Genomic DNA, 22,749 nt, shown 5'->3' with positions numbered 1-22,749 from the left:
CCCAATGACCGCTGCTTCTAGCTGGTAATGATTGAAGTAGACTGGAAAAGCCATCTTCAGCATGTGTGCATATGGAGCTACTGTTCTCCTCTGCCTGGAGAGATGAGACCAGGTTGCTTTTCCCTGGAGCTCTGTGACTGTGGCTTGGTAAAGAGAACCTTGGGATACACTAAGCTGGGTGGCAAAGGTAGATTCATAACAGAAGTTGGCAAAAGGGGAAGAGAGAGCTCTAAATTAGGAGTAGGTCCCAGCCTGAAATATGAGTGGGGCATTGAGGTAGGAGAAATAAAAGAAACACTATATATTAAACAAAGCAGCAGAAACTAGGACTATCAACACTCACAACAGAGATCTTCGAGGGAAGAATATAAAACCTGACTATTCAGGCAAAACATAGTTAAGTGGCCCTTGTGCAAATGAGATCAGTTTACCTGCTTCTTGGAAGAAATACCCTAGGTTTGTCCACAGTGTAATAAATGGGGCCGATGGCCCTGGGCACCTTCAGCCTTCAGTGGCAAACCCCAGCATTCTGATCAAAGTTAGGTCATAGGTGGCTGGAGCAGGGCTGGAAGAGACTGAACTCTCCCTTAGAGGAGCGAGGGAGAAGCCTACCGTCCAGTGTCCCTTTTTCCTCACAGCAAAGGCATGTAAGCCTGGCAGGCTTTAGCTCAATGACCTTCCTATTCACTATTGAAGCAGGACCCAGATGGAATCCTATGAGACCCCTTTGGGGCATTGGAGCCTTTAAGGGCGTATCCTAAAAGCTGGTAGTTCCCCTGATCTCTATTGGGCTTTTTCTGCCTCTTGGTATCTTAAAAGCTATGCTCAGAAGAACCCGCCGAGGGGTTTGAGGATCCCCATCTGCCTATATAAATCTTTTCCATATATCTGGAGCTATTTGGAAAAAGACAAAACAGTGTTATTAGCTGGATCAAATAATGAAGGTAGTAGTTTGCAGGAGAAAAAGATTTGGCATCTTCTGTTCATCAGCATTCAAAAGAAATTTTAAAAATTTTAAGTAAAAAGCATGGTATGGTAGACCCATAGGAGTTCCAGGATATGACCCCCTCTCTTTTAAATTTTTTTAAATTGACCTTAAAATATTTGCTGGGTACACTTTAATAATACCTTGACTTTAAAGATTGTAAGAAATACCATAATTTGAAAGGTTTGACAAAATACAGTAAATACTTTTGCTCCATATGCATGAGCATTGTCAGTTTAACCAGTTTAGGAAATCCAATAATAGAACAATGCATACAGACAATGAGCTATAACATGCTTAGCAGCCTCTCCTGTTCTGACAGAGGTTACTATAAATCCAGAATATGTATCCACTGTAACATGGACATAGGACTGTTTGCCAAATGAAGGTATATGAGTAATATCCATTTGCCAATGTTGTCCTGATAGGGGTCCTTGAGGGTTAACTCCAAATGAAGGGGCAGATTGTAGTATAGGACCTCTTGGACAGGATTTCCTAATCTGCTCTGTTGCTTCTCAAGAAAGTTGAAACTGTTTACATAGGGCTGCAGCGTTCTGGTGATGAATAGTATGAGACTGAATTGCTCAATCTGTCATGGTTGCTCCAAATAATTTTCTTTTGGGTAGCTTGATCAACAAGAGCATTCCTAGGCCCTAGCCAGTTGGCCCAGTGGTAGAGCATCGGCCTGGCATGCAGGAGTCCTGGGTTTGATTCCTGGCCAGGGTACACAGGAGAAGCGCCCATCTGTTTCTCCACCTCTCCCCTTCTCCTTCCTCTCTGTCTCTCTCTTCCCCTCCCGCAGCCAAGGCTCCATTGGAGCAAAGATGGCCCGGGAGCTGAGGATGGCTCTGTGGCCTCTGCCTCAGGTGCTAGAATTGCTCTGGTTGCAACAGAGCAACATCCCAGATGGGCAGAGCATCCTTCCCTGGTAGGTGTGCCAGGTGGATCCCAGTCAGGCGCATGCGGGAGTCTGTCTGACTGCCTCCCCATTTCCAACTTCAGAAAAATACAAAAAAAAGGGGGGCATTTTCTTCTGCTAAAGCTCCAGGGAGCATGGAGTGAGCTCGAGTAAGTCCTATAAAACATGGAGCTCTATGTTGACATACAAGTCTTTGAAGAAGGAGGAACAGCTGAAATAATTCATCAGCATTTATCCCTAAGACAGCAGTCTTTATAGTGGAAACACCACAAGTAAATATTTGCTGTCTGTATATAGATTAAAGGGGGAATATGGAAAATGCTGAAAAGCCATGATAATGGCATATAATTCTACACTTTGAGCTGATTTTAAATTGACAGTTTCAGTATAAAGTTGTCCATTGATTTGCAAGAGTGATTTGCCATTTAGTGGAAGTTTCCCGGAGCCATTGTTGATCCTTTGAAAAAATGATCAACAATAACTTTGAGGCTCAAAACCTATAAGCTGTAAGGGTTGCCTATGCCCCTTGATAATCCAGGAAGCAACAAAATCAAAATATGGAAGAGTATTTCTTGGGCTATTAGATCGTTCAATGTGCCCAAGCTGTAGCTGCTCTTGTAACTTCCTTGTCTTGTGATGTATATGTTTATATTAATAATCTTTACTTTTTTTCCACTTCTTCCATTCTTATACAATTTTATATTCAGTGTAGATGGTGGGTAACTTATAATTGTATGCCTCTCTGCCTCCCCTGCTCTCAATTAAAAATATTAATTGTATGCTTGGTTTACAAGGTATCAAGAGAGGGTTATGAGTGGATTAGAGGAGAAAGGATGATACTAAAATGAGAACAGCACTTGATGGAGTCATTTTCATTTCTAGGGATAGTTGTATCATGTTATAATACTAGTTGTTCTTGATTTAAAATTTAGATTTTATGCCCTGGCCAAATAGTTTAGTTGGTTAGAGCATCATCCTGAAGTACAGGGGTTGCTAATTTGATCCCTGATCAGGGCACATACAAGAACAGATTGAGCCCTGGCCGGTTGGCTCAGCGGTAGAGCGTCGGCCTAGCGTGCGGAGGACCCGGGTTCGATTCCCGGCCAGGGCACACAGGAGAAGCGCCCATTTGCTTCTCCACCCCTCTGCCGCGCTTTCCTCTCTGTCTCTCTCTTCCCCTCCCGCAGCCAAGGCTCCATTGGAGAGAGGATGGCCCGGGCGCTGGGGATGGCTCCTTGGCCTCTGCCTCAGGCGCTAGAGTGGCTCTGGTCGCAACATGGCGATGCCCAGGATGGGCAGAGCATCGCCCCCTGGTGGGCAGAGCGTTGCCCCTGGTGGGCGTGCCGGGTGGATCCCGGTCGGGCGCATGCAGGAGTCTGTCTGACTGTCTCTCCCTGTTTCCAGCTTCAGAAAAATGAGAAAAAAAAAAAAAAAAAAAACAGATTGATGTTCCTGTTTCTCTCTCTCTCTTTTCTCCCTCTCTTCCCTTTCCTTTTTCCCTAAAATCAATAAAAATAATAATAAAATAAAAATTTATATTTAAGATACAGAATACGTGTACATATGAATGGCAAGTACTTCCATAGAGGGACCTTTTAAGTACCATGCACTGGCTCACACAAGCACAGTTCAAAACATTCCTGTGCTATCTTGTACTGCAGAGACTGGAAAATAAAAATTAAAAGCAAAATCTAAACATTGCTCAGTGTCATCATATCTAGAGTTTTGTTACCGTTTAGTTTCTGCCAAGCGCATCTGTGTCTTACATTTGAAACTGAGTTGTGTGACAAGAGAGACAGAACATGATGCATACATTTTGATAATAAGGTTTGTAGCAAAAGCATCATGGATCGTAATTAGATGACTCCCTGCAATGAAGTGGTCAGCATTCCCCAGTGGAGCAAAGAGAGTAGGTTCTATACTCTACAGCTTCCAGATTCAGTGACTTCTTTGGAAATGGTGGCAGCGGCTTTACTGCTGTTATCAAAGGCACTGAAATTTGGGAAACTAAAAGATTTTTTTCTCTATCTTGAGCTTGACCAATTACTCAGTCTTTATAATAATTCTATTTGGTCAATGTAAAATTTAATTAACGTCAATGTAACAACTATTCATTCTGCATCTGTCCCATGTAAAACTATATATTAATACATGGGTGAAGGTGATATGATTTATTTATTCAAGAGACATACAATCTTTTAAAAGAACTATTCACTATGATAGGTCAGACTTTAATATACTGGAACTAAAAATTAGATCTCACAGGGACTTAAAGGAAATGATTAATTCTATTTGGTATTGGATAAGATTCCATAAACATTGAGCCTTAACTAGTGAAACTGAGCAGAATTTTAACAAACAGTTTAAGGTGCTAAGAAGGGTTCTTTAGCATTTCAGGGTGAGGTTATGAGAAGTCAGCACTTAGGAAAAGGGGCTGTCAGACAAATACAGGGGAACAATGGGTTTCTCATGACTAGAAAATTAAGAGTGCAAAAGGGAGATCGAAGGGGGTAAGTCTAGAAAAGTAAACTGGAGATCAAATTGCACTGAGAATTGAGTGCAAAGTAAGTTTTTTCCCTTAATTTTGTTGGAAACAAAGAATAACCTCTTAGTAATAGAAAAAAAAAATTGTAGAGCTAGTGGATAGATTAAATTAAATGTAAGAAAGAAAAAAAAATACGAGGAAGATTAAAGAAAAGGTTATAATAATAGGAGAGAATACTCCCAAGGCAATACTGTAGAAATGGTGGGGAGCAGATTTGTCTCATAGATACTGTAGAACAATATTGAACAGGGCTTGGTTTCCTACTGAATGTGAAAGTTGATTAAAAAATAAAAGGTTCATCGAGAAATGGCCTCAAGTTTTCTAAATTGAATTAATGGAAGCATGATGACACCAGTAGCTAAACTGAGAAGCCATGGGCCAAGCAGATCTGATAGGAAATTTATTGAGTTCTGTTATGGTTTGCTGTACTGGAAACACCTATATAAGATTTAGCCAGAGATACCCCATAGATTTTTAAAATCTTGAGTTCCAAATAGAAGAAAAGGTTGTAAGTAATGATTTCAGAGCATTATATTTAGAAAGGAAGATGGTCCCTGTCTGGCATTTTAAGCAATACCAGTCCCTATTTGATGTCTGTCACAGTGTACCTAAGACAGAATCAACATTTTTGCAGCATAATTAAAAAGTAATACAGAGTATTAAAGATGAGTTTGACTGGGCATTGATGCAGTGGATAGAGTGTCAAACTGAGATGCAGAGGACCCAGGTTCAAAACCCCGATGTCACCAGCTTGACAGTGGGTTCATCCAGCTTGAGTGTGGGCTCACCAGCTTGAGTGTGGGGTCACTGGCTTGAGCATGATATCATAAACATGACCCGATGGTCACTGACTTGAAGCTCAAGGTCACTCGCTCTGCTGTAGCCCCCTGGTCAAGACACATATGAGAAAGCAATCAGTGAACAACTAGGGAGCAGCAATGAAGAATTGATGCTTCTCATCTCCCTTCCTGTCTGTCTGTCCCTATCTGTCCCTCTCTCTGTCACTCTCTCTGTCTCTGTCAATAAATAAATATGAAAAATAATAAAGATGAGAAAAGTGTATTTTAGGGTATCCAGATGCTCTTAGTAACTTTTTACACAATACTGGGTGAGATTTTGAAGGAAACCAGGACCATTTGAATTATTTCTGTAAATTTAGACTTCTATTTACTCACTACCTGAAGAAGTTTGGAAAACTCAAGTCATAGTTTTTAAGACTATTTAATTAAATTATTTTATATGCATATCTGTCATTTGAAAATGTTTATCATTATTAATTGGTTAAAAGGTTTGCATAATTAATAGTAATTTTTAAGGGACAACAAATACATATTAATATATCAATAAAATCTCCTCTCCTAATTTTTATTGGGTTAGGTAATTGCAATGTACTTCAGCCCATCATCCTTAAAAGTGACTTAGAGCCGGCGGCCACAGCCTTTGTGGCCATGCAGATTCTCATTGGATTTGGAAAGACAGTAAAGGAACTGGGGAGCCAGAAAACAGTGGACCATTCTATTTATTAAAGTCTCACAACAATGGACGAGCAAACAGGCAGGGAAGACTGCTTCCCTCTCTCCCATCTCAGGACCCCACCAGTCTCAGTACTCCCCAGCCAAACAGGAGGGTGGAAGTCTCACGGCATCAAAGACCTGACTCGGTCTCCTGTTCTACAACCCAGATCCATTCTCCAGACTCACCCTCTGGACTCTCTCTCTCTCTCTCTCTCTCTCTCCCTCTCTCTCTCTCTCTCTTGCTTTCTCTCTGCACTCTAGCAAAACCAGAATGGAGGGAAAAAACCCTTCTCCAGCCAAAAATAGCAACAATGGCCCCTCTCAGCAGGAAGGCAATCCACAATTTGCAATCTGCCACCCTGAGGGCAAGCACCCCAGACTATACACAGAAGGCACTGCCCCTCAAACAAATAATAGACAAGAACTTCCCAAGCCTGTGGAAGGAACTAAAGCCTCAAATTCAAGAAGCAAACAGAACACCAAGTTTTCTTAACCCCAACAAACCCACTCCAAGGCACATCATAATAAAGATGACACAACCAATGACAAAGAAAAAATTCTCAAGGCAGCCAGGGAAAAGAAGAGTACAACATATAAAGGAAGGCCTATTAGATTATCATCAGATTTCTCAGCAGAAACTCTACAAGCTAGAAGAGAGTGGACCCCAATATTTAAAGCCCTGAAAGAGAGGAACTTTCAGCCAAGAATACTATACCCATCAAAGCTATCCTTCAAGTACGAAGGAGATATAAAAACATTCACAAATACAGAAAAGATGAGAGAATTTATCAGCAGAAAGCCCTCACTCCCGGAAATACTAAAGGAGGTTTTCCAACCAGATTCAAAGAACAAAAGAAAACAAAACCACAAGTAACAGCTCCACCAAGAACACAATAAAACCAAACTTAAACTGTGACAACAAAAGAAAAAAAGGGGGGAGAGGATGGAGATTAACAGTAGCAAAGGACGATGAAGTGCAGAAATACTCATAAGATAGGGTACTACAATGAATATGGTAGGTACCCTTTTCATTACTTAATGGTAACCACCCTTGAAAAAACCACCACAAAAACACTTGACTTAAAAAAGGTAGCAACAGAGGAAAGAAGTATGGAACACAAACAAACAAAAACAAAAGATAGAAAAACAAAAGAGAAGAATCAAACTAGATAAAAAACTAACAGAAAGCAATTTATAAAATGGCAGTAGGGAACCCACAAGTGTCAATAATTACACTAAATGTAAATGGATTAAACTTACCAATAAAAAGACACAGAGTAGCAGAATGGATTAAAAAAGAAAATCCAACTATATGCTGTCTACAAGAAACACATCTAAGCAACAAGGATAAAAACAAATTCAAAGTGAAAGGCTGGAAAACAATACTCCAAGCAAACAACACCCAAAAAAAAGCAGGTGTAGCAATACTCATATCTAATAATGCTGACTACAAGACAGAAAAAGTACTCAGAGACAAAAATGGTCATTTCATAATGATTAAGGGGAAGTTGAATCAAGAAGACATAACAATCCTTAATATATATGCACCAAACCAAGGAGCACCAAAATATATAAGACAGCTACTTATTGACCTTAAAACAAAAACTAACAAAAATACAATCATACTTGGAGACCTCAATACACCGCTGACGGCTCTAGATCGGTCATCCAAACAGAGAATCAATAAAGATATAGTGGCCTTAAACGAAATACTAGAACACCTGGATATGATAGACATCTACAGGACACTTCATCCCAAAGCAACAGAGTATACATTTTTCTCTAGTGTACATGGAACATTCTCAAGAATTGACCATATGTTGGGCCACAAAGACAATATCAGCAAATTTAGAAAAATTGAAATTGTACCAAGCATATTTTCTGATCATAAAGCCTTGAAACTAGAATTCAACTGCAAAAAAGAGGGGGAAAAACCCACAAAAATGTGGAAACTAAACAACATACTTCTAAAAAATGAATGGGTCAAAGAAGAAATAAGTGCAGAAATCAAAAGATTTATACAGACAAATGAAAATGAAAATACGACATATCAGAATCTCTGGGATGCAGCAAAAGCAGTAATAAGAGGAAAGTTCATATCACTTCAGGCCTATATGAACAAACAAGAGAGAGCCGAAGTAAACCACTTAACTTCACACCTTAAGGAACTAGAAGAAGAAGAACAAAGACAACCCAAAACCAGCCGAAGAAAGGAGATAATAAAAATCAGAGCAGAAATAAATGAAATAGAGAACAGAAAAACTATAGAAAAAATCAATAAAACAAGGAGCTGGTTCTTTGAAAAGATCAACAAAATTGACAAACCCTTGGCAAGACTCACCAAGGAAAAAAGACACAGGACTCAAATAAATAAAATCCAAAATGAAAGAGGAGAGATCACCACAGACATCATAGAAATACAAAGAATTATTGTAGAATACTATGAAAAATTATATGTCACCAAATACAACAATCTAGAAGAAATGGATAAATTCCTAGAACAATACAACCTTCCTAGACTGAGTCATGAAGAAGCAGAAAGCCTAAACAGACCAATCAGCAGGGAGGAAATAGAAAAAACTATTAAAAATCTCCCCAAAAATAAAAGTCCAGGCCCAGACGGTTATACTAGTGAATTCTATCAAACATTCAAAGAAGACTTGGTTCCTATTCTACTCAAAGTCTTCCAAAAAATTGAAGAAGAAGCAATACTTCCAAACACATTTTATGAGGCCAACATAACCCTCATACCAAAACCTGGCAAGGATGGCACAAAGAAAGAAAACTACAGACCAATATCTCTAATGAATACAGATGCTAAAATACTAAACAAAATACTGGCAAACCGAATACAACAACATATTAAAAAAATAATACATCATGATCAAGTGGGATTCATCCCAGAATCTCAAGGATGGTTCAACATACGCAAAACGGTTAACGTAATACACCATATCAACAAAACAAAGAACAAAAACCACATGATCTTATCTATAGATGCAGAAAAGGCTTTTGATAAAATACAACACAATTTTATGTTTAAGACTCTCAACAAAATGGGTATAGAAGGAAAATATCTCAACATGATAAAGGCCATATATGATAAACCATCAGCCAACATCATATTAAATGGCATAAAACTGAGGACTTTCTACCTTAAATCAGGAACAAGACAGGGTTGTCCACTCTCTCCACTCTTATTCAACGTGGTGCTAGAAGTTCTGGCCAGAGCAATCAGACAAGACAAAGAAATAAAAGGCATCCATATCGGAGAAGAAGAAGTAAAGGTATCACTTTTTGCTGATGATATGATCCTATACATCGAAAACCCGAAGGACTCCACAAAAAGATTATTAGAAACAATAAACCAATACAGTAAGGTCGCAGGATACAAAATTAACATACAAAAGTCCATAGCCTTTCTATATGCCAACAATGAAATATTAGAAAACGAACTCAAAAAAATAATCCCCTTCACGATTGCAACAAAAAAAATAAAATACCTAGGAATAAACATAACAAAGAACGTAAAGGACCTATATAATGAAAATTACAAAGCATTGTTAAGGGAAATCGAAAAAGATACAATGAGATGGAAAAATATTCCTTGTTCTTGGATAGGAAGAATAAATATAATCAAAATGGCCATATTACCCAAAGCAATATACAAATTTAATGCAATTCCCATCAAAATCCCTATGAGATTTTTTAAAGAAATGGAACAAAAAATCATCAGATTTATATGGAACTATAAAAAACCCCGAATAGCCAAAACAATCCTAAGGAAAAAGAATGAAGCTGGGGGCATTACAATACCTGACTTTAAACTATATTATAGGGCCACGATAATCAAAACAGCATGGTATTGGAAAAAAAATAGACACTCAGACCAATGGAACAGAATAGAAAGCCCAGAAATAAAACCACATATATACGGTCAAATAATCTTTGATAAAGGAGCCAACAACACACAATGGAGAAAAGAAAGCCTCTTCAACAAATGTTGTTGGGAAAACTGGAAAGCCACATGCAAAAGAATGAAACTCGACTACAGCCTGTCCCCGTGTACTAAAATTAATTCAAAATGGATCAAAGACCTAAATATAAGACCTGAAACAATAAAGTACATAGAAGAAGACATAGGTACTAAAATCATGGACCTGGGTTTTAAAGAACATTTTATGAACTTGACTCCAATGGCAAGAGAAGTGAAGGCAAAGATAAATGAATGGGACTACATCAGAATTAAAAGTTTTTGCTCAGCAAGAGAAACTGATATCAAAATAAACAGACAGCCAACTATATGGGAACTGATATTTTCAAACGACAGCTCAGATAAGGGCCTAATATCCAAAATTTACAAAGAACTCATAAAACTCAACAACAAACAAACAAACAATCCAATAAAAAAATGGGAAGAGGACATGAACAGACACTTCTCCCAGGAAGAGATACAAATGGCCAACAGATATATGAAAAGATGCTCAGCTTCATTAGTTATTAGAGAAATGCAAATCAAAACTACAATGAGATACCACCTCACTCCTGTTAGATTAGCTATTATCAACAAGACGGGTAATAGCAAATGTTGGAGAGGCTGTGGAGAAAAAGGAACCCTCATTCACTGTTGGTGGGACTGTAAAGTAGTACAACCATTATGGAGGAAAGTATGGTGGTTCCTCAAAAAACTGCAAATAGAACTACCTTATGACCCAGCAATCCCTCTACTGGGTATATACCCCAAAACCTCAGAAACATTGATACGTGAAGACACATGTAGCCCCATGTTCATTGAAGCACTGTTCACAGTGGCCAAGACATGGAAACAACCAAAAAGCCCTTCAATAGAAGACTGGATAAAGAAGATGTGGCACATATACACTATGGAATACTACTCAGCCATAAGAAATGATGACATCAGATCATTTACAGCAAAATGGTGGGATCTTGATAACATTATAAGGAGTGAAATAAGCAAATCAGAAAAAAACAAGAACTACATGATTCCATACATTGGTGGAACATAAAAATGAGACTAAGAGACATGGACAAGAGTGTGGTGGTTACCAAGGGTGGGGGGGGGGAGGAAGGACATGGGAGGGAGGGAGGGAGAGAGTTAGGGGGAGGGGGAGGGGCACAGAGAACTAGATAGAGGGTGACGGAGGACAATCTGACTTTGGGCGAGGGGTTTGCAACATAATTTGATGACAAAATAACCTAGACATGTTTTCTTTGAATATATGTACCCTGATTTATTAATGTCATCCCATTACCATTAATAAAAATTTATTAAAAAAAAAATTAAAAAAAAAAAAAAAAAAAAAGAAGGCACTGCCCCAATACTAGCAGCAAACTTAAGACACATTTGTTTACCCGACATGTATCTACTCATCTTTCTCTTTCCTTGCGTGATGGAATAGACTGATACTCTGTTTCTTATTTGTTCCCTTTTAGTATTCCAGGTAAAATACAGTTTATAAAAAACCAAAATTTTGATGACTCAATTATGTCTGATGGCATACTCACCTATGAATTAAGAATAAATGTTGAAATTTTTTTTTCTAAAAAGAAGTTTTACCTATATAACTTACTGTGAAATAAAATTATAGTTCCAAAATTGTTGACTTTTTCATATTTGAAGATTGACAGATTTTTTTGTATGTATAGCAATTTAGAAAGATTTTCAAAAATACAACTTCCTCTCCCGCTACTTGTGATATATATAATTGCAATCAAAAGAAATTGCAAGAGGCCCTGGCCAGTTGGCTCAGTGGTAGAGCGTTGGTCTGTTGTGCGGGAGTTCCAGGTTCGATTTCCAGCCAGGGCACACAGGAGAAGCGCCCATCTGCTTCTCCACCCCTCCCCCTCTCCTTCCTCTCTATCTCTTTCTTCCCCTCCGGCAGCCAAGGCTCCATTGGAGCAAAGTTTGTTCGGGCACTGAGGATGGCTCTGTGGCCTCTGCCTCAGGTGCTAGAATGGCTCTGATTGTGGCAGAGCTACACCCCAGATGGGCAGAGCATCACCCTCTGGTGGGCATGCTGGTTGGATCCCAGTCAGGCGCATGCGGGAGTCTGTCTGTCTGCCTCTCCATTTTCAACCTCAGAAAAATACAAAAAAAAAAAAAAAAAAAAGAAAGAAAAGGAAAGAAATTGCAAGAAAAAATAATATTATGGGAAATAAGAATATCTAGAAACAAAGTATTATATAATGCAAATTATTTTTATGTGTGCATGGTTTTAAGTACTACTAAATGCCAATACATACAAGATACTAGCAAGGTATTTTGTGCTGGTGAAACAGAGTCAAAGAAATCTTTGATCTACTTAATATCACAGAAACAAAATATTTTAGAGCTGGAACTTTTCTCAAAGACTACCTAGCTCATTTCCCTCATTTTATCTGTGAGGAAACTTGAGGCTGCAGAAGCAAAGTGATTGTCTTCGGTTTGATGGCTATTCATGACAGAATAAAAATGAAGTTAGTTTAATTGAGAACTTATAATAACACATACAGATCAGTATTATTGCCTCCTTCTGTTTTTCTTAATTAATAAACTAAGTCAGAAGGGTGTGCTAGAATTCAATTTTAATAAGTCTGTATAGTATCTTCTCTCAGCTACAGTTGACTGTATGTAAATGAAAATGCTGGTGAGGATGTAGAGAAAAGGGACCTTTCCTGTACTTTTTTTGGGAATGCATATTGGTGCAGCCACTGTGGAAAACAGTATGGAGCTTCCACAAAAAAAAATTTTTTTTAAATAGAACTGCCTTATGACCCAGAGATTTTACTTCTGGAAATATGTCCAAAGAGACACAAAACACTGATTTGAAGGAATATGGGCACCCTTATGTTCATTGCAGCATTATATAAAATAGCCAATATTTGGAAACAGCCCAGGTGTCCACTTGTAGATGAGTGGGTAGAAAAGCAGTGGTACATTTATGCAGTGAAGTACTACTCAGATGTTAAAAAAAATTTACCTTTTGTGACAGCATGGATGAACTTGGTGAGCATTATGGTAAGTGAAATAAGCCAGCCAGAGAAAGACAAACGCCATACAATTTTATTTTCACGTGAAATCTAATGAGCCTAAGAAGCTAAGAGAGAAAACAGAAACAGACTCATATAAAGAGAACAGATAGACAGCTGTTATAGGAGAGGAGGGTTGTGTGATACAAATGAAGGGACAAAGCAAAAAACAAAACAAACTTCATAAACACAGACAACAGTATGGTGATTACAAGAGGGAAAGAGGAGTAGGGATTTAGAAGAGTGTAAAGAGGGATTAAATGTGGATGAAAGAAGACTGGACTTGGGGTGGTGAACACAAAATACAATATGCAGATGCTATATTATAAAATTGGGCATCTGAAACCTATATAATTGTATTAACCAATACCACCATAATAAATTCAATAATTTTTTTAAAGATGTCAACTTCTACAAATTTATTTCCAGTATGGGAGATAGCAACCACACATGAATAACGTGCCCTAAAGACCAGTCCATAGAATATAGTCTCACGGATTCTAAACTTTGTGCTCAGCACCATGGGTACTGCAAGAAACTCACAAAACCACTTTGAAATATTTTAAAGTTTTGAAGTATTCTTCTACTCCATACCTGTCAAATACAATGCAAATTACTACCTTGAGGTAGTGCACAGTTTCAACATTCGATTGTTACTTTCCTTTTGATGATGTCGTATTTTTGCAAAGCTGGGATTTTGGCAATTGCTGTGACTTAAAAAAACAAAACAGAAAACTGAGATGGTGGCATCAGATGAGATTATACTGCTTCAGTGCACAGTGCTCAGCAGGCACAGACTTCCATTTATGTAATCATATTTAAATATAAATATAAAATTTTAAAGTTTTAGGTATTATGTTGTTTTTTACTGTCTATTTAGTTGTTCGACCTAACTACTTAATAAATGAAGGTGGTAGGTATTTTTTTGGCCTTGGAGTGCCATGAAATAATTATTGTAACACCAAGAGCACCACTGACCTAAAAAGTTTGAGAACCAGATAGGCACTATTCTTTTTTGTTCGTTTGTTTTATGTTTTGCAACAGAGACAAAGAGAAAAAGACAGAGAGAGGGGCAGATAGGGACAGACAGATAAGAGGGGAGAGAGATGAGCAGCATCAATTTTTTGTTGTGGCTCCTTAGTTATTCATTGATTGCTTTCTCATATGTGCCTTGACCTGGGGGCTACAACAAAGCAAGTGACCTTTGGGCTTAAGCCAATGACCATGGGGTCATGTCTATGATCCCACGCTCTAGCCAGAGATCCTGCACTCAAGCCAGGGACCTCAGGGTTTCAAACCTGGGTCCTCTGAGCCCCAGTCTGATGCTATATCCACTGCACCACCACCTGGTCAGGCGGTACCATTCTTCTTTGATATAAGCGGATCAAGATTTTACACACAAGTGATGTAGGAGTCCTGAAAACAATTTTCTAAGGAAGTGTAGAGCATAAGAAAGTAATGCTTCTCAATGCTTAAAATAGACTTCTTTCTAAACATGAATTTTTACAGCCCCTTTTACACTAGTTTACACGGTTCTATTAAATATTTCTTACATCCCTGCTGTACCACTTGCAAGTTAATCACATTTTTCTCATCTGCATCATTAACAACCTAACTTATAACACTGTTTTGATGAACAATTAAAAAAATAACCTAACTAAAATGCTTATAATTGTGCTTAAAACCTAGAAATCAGTAAAATATTAGCTGTTATCATTATTCATTATGCTGTATTTCTGAATTAAAACAATGAAATACACTAAGAACAACATAGAAGAAATTACCAAGATTTTGTACTCAATTAAATTTGTTTTATTTGATTTAATTCAAATTTACTGAGCAGTTAGTAACATGGTACTGTTCTTGGCATTAAGGGAACCAGACTAATAAAATATAACATTCACTGGTATAAATAAGCCCAAAATATACACAACCAATTCCATTAAGAATTTCTAAAGCTAACAACAATTGATTTATGACTAGAAAGCCATTTTAAATCATGAGTTTTATCGCATGAACGTTTACTAAGAGCAATAGAAACTTGGGGGAGTACTAAACTTCATTAGCAGCAACTTATTTATAGAAAGACACTTTATAAGCTAAAACTAAAGGAGCTAACATGATATTAATTTTTAGAACTCTCAAACTTATCCTATTGTCTATAGTTCTTGCAAAATTTTGTGTTTACTTTAATGCTCAAAGAAGTGACAATCTCAAAAACCCTGGAGGATGAAATCAAAGGAGTAAACTAAGAAAAAGAGCTCCTTAGCCATTCACACCTGAGGTCATGGCATACTTTAGAGGCCTTAATCACTTTTAGTTTCAAATGCCTTTCCATTTTTTAGGTAATCCTTGAAACAATCAATTTACCCATCAGCATGTTTCAGTGCATACTGAGAATTTTTTAAAATTTACACAATTACTTCATACTTACTTATAAACACCTGAACATTTTATTGTGTGTGTTTGCTTTTGGTAAAATAAAAATGGTCTATCTGCCTTTGAAGAGTTCACTTTCTAGAAGAGAGGCCAGTAGTTAGATCATATTATACCTTAGCTCAGTGGTTTTCAAAGTGAGTGCCAGGGCACACTGTTATGCCCTAGAAGATTTTCAGGTGTGCCCTATGGTATTCCAGAGAAATATGTGCCTGTTAGGACCAAAAAACTGACAGGCTTTTCAGAGTTTAGATTTTTGGGGGACAGAGTTGTGGGGAATTGGCTGTAGTCTGACATTTTGCCCAACACCCTACCTCATTTGATTGATTAGGTTGCAAAAGGCTGTTAAGCTGTGGTGCTGGATTGTTTACACTACCCCCCATGTTCCCCGGAAAGACTGGAGGCAAGTTTCTTCTATTCTTTGTTTGGTGTCAAGTTAAGATGATATGTATGATGGGAGTTTTCTGAACTCAACACAATTAAGAGTAAAAATGTATTGATGAGGAAATGAGAGTTTGTCTTTCAAATATATACCCAAATATTGAAGAAATCACTAGGACACATCAGGCTCATGTTTCTCATAAACACAAGAATGAAATAACTTTACAGATTTATGCCAGGACCTGCTGAATTTACTAAATCTTACTAAGAATATATCTATATATACAAAAAGATAACTTTTTTGTTTTTTTTTTTATTTTTTAACTCCTCTTCTTTATGAATTCTAAAAAGCATAACTCAAAAAATGTAACATAAAAAAATTTAATGTCAGAATAAATTTAATTTTGTTGTATTTATTCAGTTTAATTACCATAAAAGCATGCTTGGACTTCATATTTCTTTCTTTAATATTTGATTTAATTATTATGACATATTTCTCAGAAATTTGTATATAGTGTGCCTACAATTATTTGTAGGATTTTAATGCACCCTGATATTAAAAAGTTTGAGAACCACTGCCTTAGCTATCTCAAGTTAGATCATATTATACCTTAGCTATCTCAATACAAATCTCTGTCACGCATACACAGTTCAAGAATAGAATTTTGAGTAAAATGTTTAGTAAAGCCAACTAGTGTTTTATAAGAAAAATAAATCTATAAGTGTTCTAGGTAGAAAAAACAATTAACCATTACCTGTAAAATCATGATATGGATGTTAGGGCGGAAACTTTGACCAGCACATTTTGAATTTGGTCTGATATAGAAATATACTTTCTTTATTCTTACAAATAAATATGCATAAACAGACAAACAAAATGACAGAATCTCTTACATATTCTGGAAAGCAATTCTGGTTCACCAGAGAAGTTTTAGATGCAACACCAGCATGTGGTACACCACACTGGCACACTGACACATAGAAATATCCAGAACTAAAACCTTGTCTATATGATAGAAGCACAATTTTTGTAAATACGGAGACAGAAAGTACCATCACTTCAGAAGAACACGTGTTGAATGATGAGTATGGTTCCTTTGTAGATTAAGAATAATATGGTGACCTGGAAATTAATTTGGTAGCAGAAGCACTTAATAGCAATTCCTATTCTATTCATCCAGTAGTTTCATATCTGGGGATCTCTCCTAAGAAAAACAGGCACAAATTTAGGGAAAAACAAACAAAGAAAGGAATTCCAAAGATGTTCTTTGCACTATTATATATAATAGCAAAAACCAAATATGGTCTAACTGTTAAATATTATCAAAGCCTTAATAAAATACATTACAAGTTATGATGGAAGACTAAATGATCTAAAATATAAATAGCTTACTCTCATACAGCATCATTAATGACAAGAATTAAAAAATGTTAGCTGGAGCTAATAAGTGGCAAAGCCAGGAGTGAAATCTAGGAAGATGGCTACAGAGTCTATGTTCTCATTACTACATAAAATATCTTTTGAAAGTGCTTGTGATATGAAACAATATAAAGAGGTATTTTTTAAAAGCAAGACACTAACATACATGTGATGCAAAAAAAAAAAAGGAGTGAAAAGGATTGTGCAAATGGGTACTAGTTTATTATGAATAATCACATTTCTGGTGTTTATATCTTTCCTCTTTTTTCCAGCTTTAAAATAAACTTTACATGAATAATTTTAATATTTTAAAAGGCTATACATACCTTAAAGGTATAGCAAAATATAAGTCTAATGTACCAAATGATCCTAATTGGACAATTATTATTGCTATGTATTATAGATCTGGTAAATCTCCATCCATGGTTTATCTAATTTTAAAAATTATAATTTAAGAATTATAATCTGGAGGAATCAAGATGGCAGTGGAGTAGGCAGATGCCCAGACTCTCAGGTCACACCACCAAACTGGATTATAAATTAATTTAGGAAAAATCAGCAGGAAAAACCAACTTTGGATTAAAAGAACAAGTCTCAAAAACTAAGGAGAGGCCCTGGCCGGTTGGCTCAGTGGTAGAGCATTGGCCTGGCGTGCAAGGGGTCCCGGGTTCGATTCCCGGCCAGGCCACACAGGAGAAGTGCCCATCTGCTTCTCTCCCCCTCCCCCTCTCCTTCCTCTCTGTCTCTCTCTTCCCCTCCCGCAGCGAGGCTCCATTAAAGCAAAGATGGCCCGGGCACTGGGGATGGCTCCTTGGCCTCTGGCCCAGGTGCTGGAGTGGCTCTAGTCATAGCAGAGCGATGCCCCAAAGGGGCAGAGTGTCGCCCCCTGGTGGGCGTGCTGGGTGGATCCCAGTCGGGCGCATGCGGGAGTCTGTCTGACTATCTCTTCCCGTTTCCAGCTTCAGAAAAATACAAAAACAATAACAAAAACAAAAACTAAGGAGAAAAGAAGAAGCCACACCGAACCTGGTAGGGGTGCCAAGGTGCGGCGGGTCACCCCTTCTTCCAAGAACGAAGGTGAGGTGAGACTGAGAGCCCAGAAGGGCTCTCATTACAAGGAGAAGAGCAGAGAATATTGCTTGGGGACCTGGGAACGAGGTGAGCTGAGAGGGCTGGCTTGTCTTCCAAAAGGAAAGTGGGGAGAGAGAGACAGACATTGATGGGCAGAAGAATGCACAGGATGACCTGAGAAACTGACTCATTCAGTGGGGAGGTGGCCATAGCTGGGAGAGGGGTTGAACCTTCAAAAAAGTACAAGCCTAAAGTGGTTCTGGAGACCCACCTCCAGAAAGCTTTCCAGCTCTAATCAGAGCAACAAGACACAGCTGAAAACAGGAAGTGGGAAGGAGGGGCAGTAACTCAGGTCTCCATGGAGACCTGAGATACACCTCCCACTACTGAAATGGAGAAAGCACCCCACATTCGAAAAGAAGCTAGCAGATTGGGTCTTCAAAGTCTCAGGTTACACCCACTGCATTCCTGGATACAGCTCCAAATAAGCCCCCTCCTGAGATCAGTAAACAAGACTACCACTTAGTTAAGAAAACTGAGAAGAAAACAAACAAATCAAGACATCAAAGAGTCTCTACTAGGTAAGGAGATCACAGCTGGAAGAAGCTTACAAGTCATAGAGAATAATGGGTAGGCAGAGAAGCATAAGTCATATGCTTCAACAATATAAATCCTCTGATAAAGTCTTGGATGAATCAGAAGTAATCAAATTACTGGATGCAGAGTATAAAATAATGATTTTTAGGATGCTGAAAGATCTAAAAGCTACAATGAATGGAATTAGTGAACATTTCAGTAAAAAAATTGAAAGCATCAAAAAGGACGTGGAAATCATAAAGAAGAACCAGACAGAAATGAAAAACATAATATCAGAAATAAAGACTACACTGGAAGGAAATAAAAGCAGGCTGAATGAAGTAGAGGATTGAATCAGCGACTTAGAGGACAAGACAAGTAAAAGTACAGAAGCAGAACAGCAAAAAAAAAATAAAAAAGACTGAAAAAATCTGAGGAAACTCTAAGAGAGCTCTATGCCAACCTAAAAAGAAACAACATCTGCATCATAGGGATTCCTGAAGAAGAGAAAGAAGAAGGGTTAGAGACCCTGTTCAATGAAATCATAGCTGAAAACTTCCCTGAATTGATGTAGGAAAATGTTACACAAGTTCAAGAAACACAGAGAATTTCATTAAAGAGAAACAAACAAACAAAAAAATCTACACCAAGACACATCATTATTAAAATACCAATGCTAAGAGATAAAGAGAATATATTAAAAGCTGCTAGAAAAAAAAAAGGCTATCACCTACAAAAGAGCCCCCATAAGGATAACATCCATCTTTGCAACAGAAACACTTGAGGCCAGAAAGTAATGTCAAGAAATATTCAAAGTAATGCAGAACAAGAGACTACAAACAAGATTTCTTTAATCAGCAAGGCTATCGTTTATAATTGAAGAAGAAATAAAATGCTTCCCAGTCAAAAAAAAAATTCAAGGAATTTATTACAACCAAACCAATGCTGTAAGAAATATTAAGGGGCCTGTAGTAAACAAAACAAAGGGGGGAAAAGAATATAGTAAAAGAGGAATATAACTTTAAAGAATAAAATGGCAGTAAACAACTATATATCAATAATAACCTTAAATGTAAATGGATTAAATACTCCAATAAAAAGACATAGGGTAGCTGAATGGATAAGAAAACAGAACGCGTACATATGCTGTCTACAGGAGATGCACCTCAAAACAAAAGACACACATGACTGAAAGTAAAAAGATGGAAGAAAATATTTCATGCAAATGGAAATGAAAAAAAATCTGGGATAGCAGTACTTATATCTGACAAAATAGACTTTAAAACAAACTATAGTAAGGGATAAAGGTCACTACATAATGATAAAGGGAGCAATCCAACAGGAAGAGATAACCATTATAAATATATATGCACCTACTATAGGAGCACCTAAATATATAAAGCAGATTTGATGGACATAAAGGGAGAGATCAACAGCAATACTATAATAGTAGGGAATTTCAATACCCCTCTAACATCAATGGATAGATCCTCAAGAAAAAAAAATTAACAAAGAAACAACAGAATTAAGGGATACACTAGATCAACTGGATTTAATAGATATCTTCAGAACCTTCCACCCTAAAGCAGCAGAATATACATTCTTTTCAAGTGCTCATGGTACATTCTCTAGGATAGACCACATATTAAGGCATAAAATGAGTCTTAACAAGTTTAAGAAGATTAAACCATATCAAGCATCTTCTCTGGCCAAAATGGCATGAAACTAAAAATCAACTACAATAGGAAAACTGAAAAACACTCAAACACTTGGAAACTGAATAGCATGTTATTAAACAACAACTGAGTCAACAATGAGATTAAGGAAGAAATAAAAATTTTTTTTGAAACAAATGAAAATGAGCATACAACAACTCAAAATCTATGGGACAGTGCAAAAGCAATCCTGAGGAGAACATTCATAGCATTACAGGAATACCTTAAGAAGCTAGAAAAAGCTCAAAAAAAACTTAATCCTGCAACTAAAAGAATTAAAAAAAGAACAGCAAGTAAATCCTACCTAGGAGAAGTAGAAGGAAGGAAATAATAAAGATCAGAGCAGAAATAGATGACATAGAATCTAAAAAACAATCGAGAGGATCAATGAAACCAGGAGCTGGTTCTTTGAAAAAGTAAACATGATCAATGAACCCTTAGCCAGACTCACCAAAAAAAATAAAAATAAAAAAAATTAAAAATAAATAAAAAGAGAGAGAGAGAGAGAAAAGACTCAAATAAATAAAATTAGAAATGAAGGTGGGAAGTAACAACGAACACAGCAGAAATACAAAGGATTGTAAGAAAATACTATGAAGAACTGTATGCCAAAAAATTAGACAATGTAAGTGAAATGGACAAACTCCTTGAAAAATGTAATGTTTCAAAAATCAATCTGAAAGAATCATAAAACCAAAACAGACCGATTACAACAAATGAGATTGGCCCTGGCTGGTTGGCTCAGCGGTAGAGCATCGGCCTAGCGTGCAGAAGACCCGGGTTCGATTCCCGGCCAGGGCACACAGGAGAAGCGCCCATTTGCTTCTCCACCCCTCCGCCGCGCTTTCCTCTCTGTCTCTCTCTTCCCCTCCCGCAGCCAAGGCTCCATTGGAGCAAAGATGGCCCGGGCGCTGGGCATGGCTCTGTGGCCTCTGCCTCAGGCGCTGGAGTGGCTCTGGTCACAACATGGCGACGCCCAGGATGGGCAGAGCATCCCCCCCTGGTGGGCAGAGCGTGGCCCCTGGTGGGCGTGCCGGGTGGATCCCGGTCGGGCGCATGCGGGAGTCTGTCTGACTGTCTCTCCCTGTTTCCAGCTTCAGAAAAAAAAAAAAAAAATGAGATTGAAACAGTTATCAATAAACTCTCAAACAAAAGCCCTGAGCGAGATGGCTTCACAGGGGAATTCTACCAAACATTTAAAGAAGAACTAACTCCTATCTTTCTCAAGCTATTTCAAAAAATTCAAGAGGAGGGAAAACTTCCAAGCTCCTTTTATGAGGCAGCATAATTCTGATTCCAAAACCAGGCAAAGCAACACGAAGAAAGAAAACTATAGGTCAATATCCCTGATGAATTTAGATGCTAAATTTCTCAACAAAATATCAGCAAACCAGATTCAGCAATACATGAAAAAAAAATCATACACCATGATCAAGTGGGATTTACTTTGGGGAGGCAAGGCTGGTACAATATTTGCAAATCAATCAATATTATTCATCACATAAACAAAAGGAAGGAAAAAAACACATGATAATATCAATAGATGCAGAAAAAGGTTTTCGATAAAATCTACCACCCAATTATGATCAAAACTCTCAGTAAAGTGGGAATACATGGAACATACCTCAACATAATAAAGGCCGTCTATGACAGGCCCACAGCCAACATTAAACTCAATGGGCAAAAGTTAAAAGAAATCCCCTTAAGATCAGGAACAAGGCAGGGGTGCCCCTTTTCACCACTCTTATTCAACATAGTTCTGGAAGTCCTAGCCACAGCAATCAGACAAGAAGAAGAAATAAAAGGCATCCAAATTAGAAAAGAAGAAATAAAACTATTATTATTTGCTGATGATATGATACTGTACCTGTAAAACCCTAAAGTCGCAGTAAAAAATCTACTGGACCTGATAAATGAATTCAGCAAGGTGTCAGGATATAAAATTAATAGTCAGAAATCAGAGGCATTTTTATACACCAACAATGATCTGTCTAAAAGAGAAATTAAGAAAACAATCCTCTTCACTATCGCAACCAAAAATTAAAGTACCTAGGAGTAAATTTAATCAATGAGGTTAAGACTTGTACTTGGAAAATTATAAAACATTGATAAAAGAAATCAAGGAAGATACAAACAAGTTGAAGCATATACCACGTTC

The sequence above is a fragment of the Saccopteryx bilineata genome, chromosome 3 (assembly GCF_036850765.1).
Source record: "Saccopteryx bilineata isolate mSacBil1 chromosome 3, mSacBil1_pri_phased_curated, whole genome shotgun sequence".
NCBI classification, from domain to species: domain Eukaryota; kingdom Metazoa; phylum Chordata; class Mammalia; order Chiroptera; family Emballonuridae; genus Saccopteryx; species Saccopteryx bilineata.
The sequence above is the reverse complement of the archived record's forward strand: the minus strand, read 5'-3'. Positions refer to the sequence as shown.